Source organism: Antechinus flavipes, chromosome 2 (assembly GCF_016432865.1).
Source record: "Antechinus flavipes isolate AdamAnt ecotype Samford, QLD, Australia chromosome 2, AdamAnt_v2, whole genome shotgun sequence".
NCBI lineage: Eukaryota > Metazoa > Chordata > Mammalia > Dasyuromorphia > Dasyuridae > Antechinus > Antechinus flavipes.
In genome coordinates, this window is record NC_067399.1 from 148,394,551 (window position 1) to 148,402,148 (window position 7,598).

Consider the following 7,598-nt stretch of genomic DNA (forward strand, 5'->3'; position numbering starts at 1 on the left):
TCCAGCACCTTCCTCCCCATCCCCACTATCAATCCCCAAATGAATTTTCCATCAGCTGTTCCTGGAATATTCTCCCTCTGACATCTTCCTCTCAGAATCCCTAGTTTATTTCAAGGCTTAGCTCAAGGGCCTTCTCCCATAGGAGGAGCTTCCTCAGTTGGTAGTGTCCTCTCCCTCCTGAAATTACTCTATAGGATATTTAGTTGTGTGTGTACATGTTATATACTTCTTCCTTTTCCTTCCCCTGTGTCAGCTGCTCGAGACTAGGGCAGTTTTATTTTTGTCTTTATAGCCTAATATAGTGCTTACCATGTTTATTGTTCAGTCGTTTCAGTCACACACAACTCTTTGTTACCCCATGTGGGGTTTTCTTGGGCAAAGATACTACATGGTTTGCCATTTCCCTCTCCAGATCACTTTACAGATGAGGAAACCGAGGCAAACATAGTTAAATGACTTGCACAGGGGCCTACAATTTCTAAGTGTTTAAGGTTAGATTTGAACTTAGGAAAATGAGTCTTCCCAACTCCAGGCATGGCACTCTACCCAGTAAGTACCACCTAGCTGCCTGAACATAGCAGGTGCTTAATAAATCGCTTTTTAATGGAATTGAATTAATCTTTTAGATCATAAGTCTTATCTAAAATAGATCCTAAACTCATAGAAGGCAGGTAATATGTCTAATTTATCTTACACGGTTCTCAGTATTTAATATCATGGAAAGAATACTGGACTCATCAGTCAGTCAATAAGCATTAATTAAGCATTTACTATGTGCCAAGCTTTATGCTGGGGGCTGGAGAAAGAAAGGAAGAAAAAGGGTCCCTGATCTTTAGGAACTTAAATATAATGAGACAACATTTAAATAGCTAATTACACCAAGGTAGAGGTGGAAGCAATCAAAAAGGAAAAGGCATTTTCAGACAGAGGAATTCTTGTTCAAGAACATCAGGGACTCTAAGAGAGAGAAGTGAGAAAGGAAGATTCCAGATGTGCAAGATGACCCGTGTAAAGACAAGGAGGCAGGGCAGAGATAGGGGGTCATGTTTAATGAATTGTAAATAGATCAGTGTATCTACATCACTGAGTTCTTGGAGAGGAATAAAATGTAAGAAGTCTGCAAAGGTAGGAAGAGACCATGTGGTGAAGATGCCAAACAGAAGAGTTTATTTTTGACCTCTGAGGTAAAAGGGAAGTATAGGAGTTCACTGAGCAGGGAAGTGACATAACCAGAACTAGGCTTTAGAAAACGCTTAGTAGCTGTGTAATCCTGGGCCACCTCTCTAACAAATGAGTTTCCTTATTTGTAAAATGAAAGGGCGAGACTAGAAGACTTCTAAGTTTTCTTTTAACTCTAAATCTGTGATCGTAGGATCTCATAGTGGACTCTTTTCTTCCAGCTCTTCCCCAGGAAAAGTTTATTGGTGGGTTAGTAGTTTCTTCACCTCATCCCAGTTCTTCACCTATCCCCAGATATAGGAGAGAGAAGTCATTCTGGATCATTTCCCCTGGATGGGAATATTTCATAGAAACAGCATCTGAACTGAGTTTTGGAGGACATGTAGACGTGTAGAAATTATGAGGTTGAACTTGAGGTTGGGGAAAGAGTATTGCAGAGAGAAGAAACATTGTGAACAGATACAGTAAACTGTGGAACTGTGGGGAATCGTTTTTTTAAGAAGATACTTTGTATATATTTTAGTATTTAGTTTATATATTTTTATTCTATTTATACTTAGTAGCATGCTTGAAGTTAACAAGGAAGGATAAAAGCCAAAGATGAACATCTGCTGGTCAGGTAGAAATCTGTGGAATAGTTTGGTAGGAAGGGTATATGATATTGAATATTGTGAGATAAGATTGAAAAGGTTGCTTTGGGGCAATCCCCTCCTATCTGTGTTTCTGACTCCCAGAGCTTTGTCACCATGACTCAGCTTCCCTCTTGTCCTCAAATTTTTCTCATTGCCTGGTTCCTTCTTACCCTGTAGTATTTTTCTGTTGTGCTATCCCCTTATCCCATTCAGGAGTTCCTTTAAAGGCCTCCATTTGGGGGACAGACCCACACCAACCAAACATCATTCATCTCTGGTTGTTTCTTACTCTAAGATTTATGCCAATATACCCCCACCCAGGTACCCCTTACCTCTTGCCCTCTTTCATGTAGAGTTTCCCTTTGTTAGAATGTAAGCTCCTCGAGATTAGAAACTTTGTTTTTTACTTTGAATCCCCAGCAACCAGCACAATGTCTGACACATAATAAGCACTCAATAAATGTTTGTTATCTTTTACAAGAGTTCTTGTATGGGGCTTCTGTGGAGGATTTTGAATGACAAGCAAGGAATGTCTTCTGAAAATCCTAGATTGCAATACATTGTCTGGGATGGGTAGGTATATTAGAGAGCTAAAGGGAGGGCGGATGGGTTCCTAGGCAGCATCTTGAGCAAATCTGGTATTAGAAGTGATGGAGGTAGGGCAGAGGATATGAAATGGTGGCTTGGGAGGTGCAGAGACAATCATCCAACCAATGTGCCAGGCACTGTGTTAAGTGCTGAAGATACAAAAAGAAGCAACAAATAATCTCTGCCCTCAAAGAATTTACAATCTAATTAGAGGAGGGGATGGATGACAAACTCCACCTACTTCTCTTGAGTCCCAAACTTTGGCCATCAGGAAAATCTTCTTTTTTTTTTTTTTTCCAGTCCCATTTGGTACTTTACACATGTATAAGTACCATTCTCTTTTCCTTTAAAGATTCTCAGTTGAATTTAAAGCAATTATTTCTACCACTTTTGATTAGTAACTCAGACACATCTCACATTATAGCATAGGACCTGGGAATCAAAAGACCTGGATTCTAGCACTGGCACTGACTGTGGGACTGAGCAGATCAAAATGAAGTAAAATTTCCAGGACACTCCCAGTTTTTTTTTTTTTTTTTTTTTTGATAGTTTTCTCAATATATGAATGGAGCACATTAGCCATCTAGTGGTGCATGTGGATAATTGAAATATTCTAGAGCACTGGGCTTGCAATCAGACTATCTTCACCAGCTTAAATCCAGCCTCAGACATGTACTAGCTGTGTGACTGGGTAAGCCACTTAACTCTGTTTTCCTCTGTTCCTCATCTGTAAAATGAGCTGAGAAGAAAATATCAAACTACTCCAGTAACTTTGCCAAGAAAATCCCAAATGGGGTCACAAAAGAACTGGTTGGTCACCATCAAAATAAGACAACAACAAAAATGTTCAGTCCTTTAATCCCAAAGTCAAACTGAGTCCTGTTGAAGACCTTAGTTTAAAAAAGCCAAGGTCTCCCATTTCATCCAGGGCTGTCTCCAGTTTCTTGATTGATATCTTGCCACTGGACCCCATGGCTTTGGAGGGGAAAGTGAGGCTGTTGATTTTACACAGCCCTCACTCACTTCAATCCAATTCACTTACATGTCATGGCATCATCCACCTGATGTTGTTCTCTTCAAGAACAAAGGATAAACAACAACTGCTCAAACATAGACTGGTATTGCCATGGAGATGCACCTAACATCTGTTAACCCTTGGTGTGTTGGAAGTGGGACTCCTGGGAAGAGTATCACAGAAAATTCTGGGCAAAAGATGCTTCAAAGGGAAGAATGTGGAAACAGATGAATTTTTCATCTTACCCCTAAGAGCAGACACAAAACCCAACATAAGAAAGGTGTGAAGGAGAAAATGTTGCATTTTCTAGAGGATTTTTGTTCACCTCAAATTAGTCATCTCTTTCTATTATCTTTTCTGTAAATCAACCTATAACTAATAAATAAACACCACTTTTTGTTCAGTTATTTTTCAGTTATAGTTGAATCTTTGTGACCTTGTTTGGGTATCTTGGCAAAGATACTGAAGTAATTTGCCATTTCCTTCTCTAGCACATTTAACAGATGAAGAAACTGAGACAAACAGGGTTAAATGACCTAGGGTCACACAGCTAATAAATGTCTGAGCTAATAAATGTGAACTGATGAAGATGAGTCTTCCTGACGTCATTCCAGGTGTCCCAGCCAACAGACCATCTAGCTGTTCTTAATAAATGCAAGTCTAGAATGACAAAAACAGGCATGTGATCTCCTGAGGAGAAATCATTATTCTGGAGGAGGATTCTGGGAAGATGGTGGAGGTAAATTTTAAACTATCCTGATTTTCTTCGCAAATAGAACAAATTTGAGCCTCAGGGCAAACATAGACGAGTGAAAAATCAAGAAGACTTGGAGCAGAATAGGGATTCTCTAGATACAACTTGTGAAGATCTGAAGAAAAGCCCTGGCTGGGGATTAACCTGTGTGAAGGGCAAACACTTTAGGACTGGCTCCACAAAAACATCAAGTGGGGATTCCTTGGGCTAGCTGGGTGTGGCTGGATTCTCAGCAGGAACTATAGAGACTTTCACCTTCCAGACTGTTTGTTGAGTGGGGGCTTGAGTTGGGGAAGAGAGCGTAAACCATGGTTGATTCCCAGCTGTGCTGCTGAGACAGGGCCTGTATGAGAAGGAATCAGCACCCAGTGCAGGCACTTGCTGGAGGGTGGAGCTCTTAGTTTGGGGTTCTAGGTCAGAGAGGAGAGGTGAAGGGAAGCTTGAGGCACTATTATTAGAGATGCTTAGACTAACTTATTTTTTAAAAAATGAACCGGCAAAGAAGAAAGAACCCTACCATTGAAATATATTATGGGAACAGGCAAGAAGGGGATTCATCTTCAGAGAAGGACACTTTAAAAACAAAATAAAACAAAAACCAAACTAAACCAAACCAACCAAACAAAAACACTAGCCCAAAAAGTAACATGAAATGCCTTACCTGCCCAGAGAGACCTTATAGAAGAACTCAAAAAAATATTCAAAAATCAAATGAGAGATATTGAGGAAAAACTAAAGAAAAAAATTAAAATCATCCAAGAAAAGCAAGAAGATTATGAAATAACTAACTAGAAAAGGAGGTACAGAGTATCAAAGATGAAAATAATTCTTTGAACATTAGAATTGGGCAAAGGGAAGCCAGTGAAGCTACGAGAAAGATTATAAAGATTATAAAGAATGAGAACACAGAACAAAATGTGAAACATCTCATAAGAAAAACAACAGATCTGGAGAATAGATCAAGAAGAGAAAATATAAGAATAATCGTATTGCCAGAAAGTTGTGATAAAAAAGAGAACCTTGACACAATAATGCAGGAAAGAATCTAGAAAATTATCCTGGAATGATAGAACATGAAGGAAAAGTAGAAATAGAAAAAAAAATCCACTGATCACCACTTCAAAGAATCTTTTGTGGAAAACACACATGAATATTGCTGCCAAAGGAGAAAAATTTGCAAGAAACAAGGAAAAAAATCAATTCAAATACACTTGTACAATTAGAATTGTAAAAGACTTATCAGCAGCTATGATAAAAGACTGCAGGTCTTGAAATCCTATCTACAGACAAGCAAAAAAAAAACCCTAGGCCTACAGTCAAAAATATCGTATCCAGCAAAATTATCTATAATTTTGAATAAGGAAAAATGGACATTCAATGAATTTGCAGATTTTCAGGACTTTCTAACAACCAAACCTGAGCTTAGAAAATTTTAAGGAATTCAACATGGACAAATTGTTTATGATTTTTTTACATGGGAAATATATACTTTATGTTTAAGATTTATATCAACAATAGGGTAAGCTCAAAAGTAAAGGCAGAGTAAAGGTAAAAATAGTAATCATGTTATACAGATGAGGTTCAGAGAAAGAATATTAGTGGAGGCATTAGGAGGGGAGGAGGGCTCATGGTTCTGAAAATCTACTCATACCTGGAATGGGTTTAATAGGTGACACTACATACATATCATTAAAGGTATAGTACCCTCCAAAATCTATAAAGCAATAAAGCGGGAGGGATAGGTGGGGAAGCAAAGGGTGAGGAAAGACAAGGGAGGGATTTTTGGGTAGGGGTAGGTTAAATCATAGTAAGCCAAGGTATGGAGCAGAATTTAATGAGACAGCAGATATAGGAAAGTCAAGTGTATATGGGGTATAGGTATGTGTGAGTATGCATATTTATGTATATATCTACAAATGTCTATATAATTATGTCTTTTCTTAATTGTAGCTTTCTTGGGAATGATTGGTGATGAAAGGGAGATGTGTGTTTGTATGTATATGTATATATCTACATATGTATATATAAATATATCCTTTTTTAGTTACAACATGCTTGGGGGGGAATGGAAGGGGGAAAAGAATAAAGTAAATAAGATAAGCAACAGAGAACAAAAGAATAATTTACAAGGAAGTAAAGATGGACACTCATGAATATAATTTCTTTTACAAATATATATATGTATATACATATATATACTTTCTTAAATTGGTATTTGTTATTATATATTTTAAATCCTCCCTGATGTTCTGTTGGGCACATGATAATATTCTCTTTTGTTTTGTATTGCTTTTCTGTTTTTCTCTTTGCTTACTCTGTTTCTTCATATAAAATAAATACAGGGTGGAGGGAAGAAATCATTATTCTGCTGTCTCCCATCTGGAGTGATTAAATATATTTTTTGCTTCTCCCAGTTTGACCAGATACTCTAAGCTCTATGTGTAATTCAAATATTGATTATACAGCAAGAGTTTATAGCTACTAATTTGTTATATAAAGAGTAATAGATATTACAATAACAGGAGACAGAGCAAAAAAGCAAAGAGGTATAATTTGATCATTATACCACTTCAGAAATAGAAAAGAGCTTTTCTCCTTAGGGTTTTTATTTTTTTCTCTTTTGGGGGAAGAAGGGAGGAAGAAGACCTTGGAAATGTTACTTATTTCTAAATGAGTAGTATTTTTCTGCACCTCAGAGATAGCAGAGAAAGATAAAATTTGAGAGCTCTCAGGTCATCCTACCAAATCATTGTATAAAGAGTAGCAAAGACCCTCATCAGTCTAAGTAGCTGAGATTTGGAAATTAATTATCAGCTCTCTACAGGGAAGAACTGGAATGGGGAAGGGGTAGAAGAACAACTGGAGATTCAGCACTGTCCCACATTGTGTTTAAAGGTAGCTAGGTGGTGCAGTAGATAGACCACTGGATCTCAAGTCAGGAGTTCAATGAGATAATATTTGTAAGTTGCTTAGCACAATGCCTGACACGCAGGCATTAACAAATATTTATTCCCTTCCTCTAGATGGAGGGAAGTTAGGTAGAACAGTGGACAGAGTGCTAAGCCTGAAGTCAGGAAGGCTTCATGAAATTAAATCTGGCCTCATACTCTTATTACCTGTGTGATCCTGGGCAAGTCACTTAATCCTGTTGCTCAGTTTCCTCATTTGTAAAATGAACTGGAGAAAGAAATGGCAAATCCATTTCAGTATCTTTGCCAAGAAAATCCCCAATAAGATTCCAACTCATGAAGAGTTGGACATGGCTGAAAATGACTGGACAGCAAATTGGTTTGAACTTTGTTTAAAAGAAAAAAAGTGGAAAGATTTTTTGGGAGTATTTTTTAATCCCATGGAAATTTGGTGTGCCTGAGCTAACTTAGAGAAAATCTTATTAACCATTTATCTCTTTTATAATCTTTCTAAAGTAGGT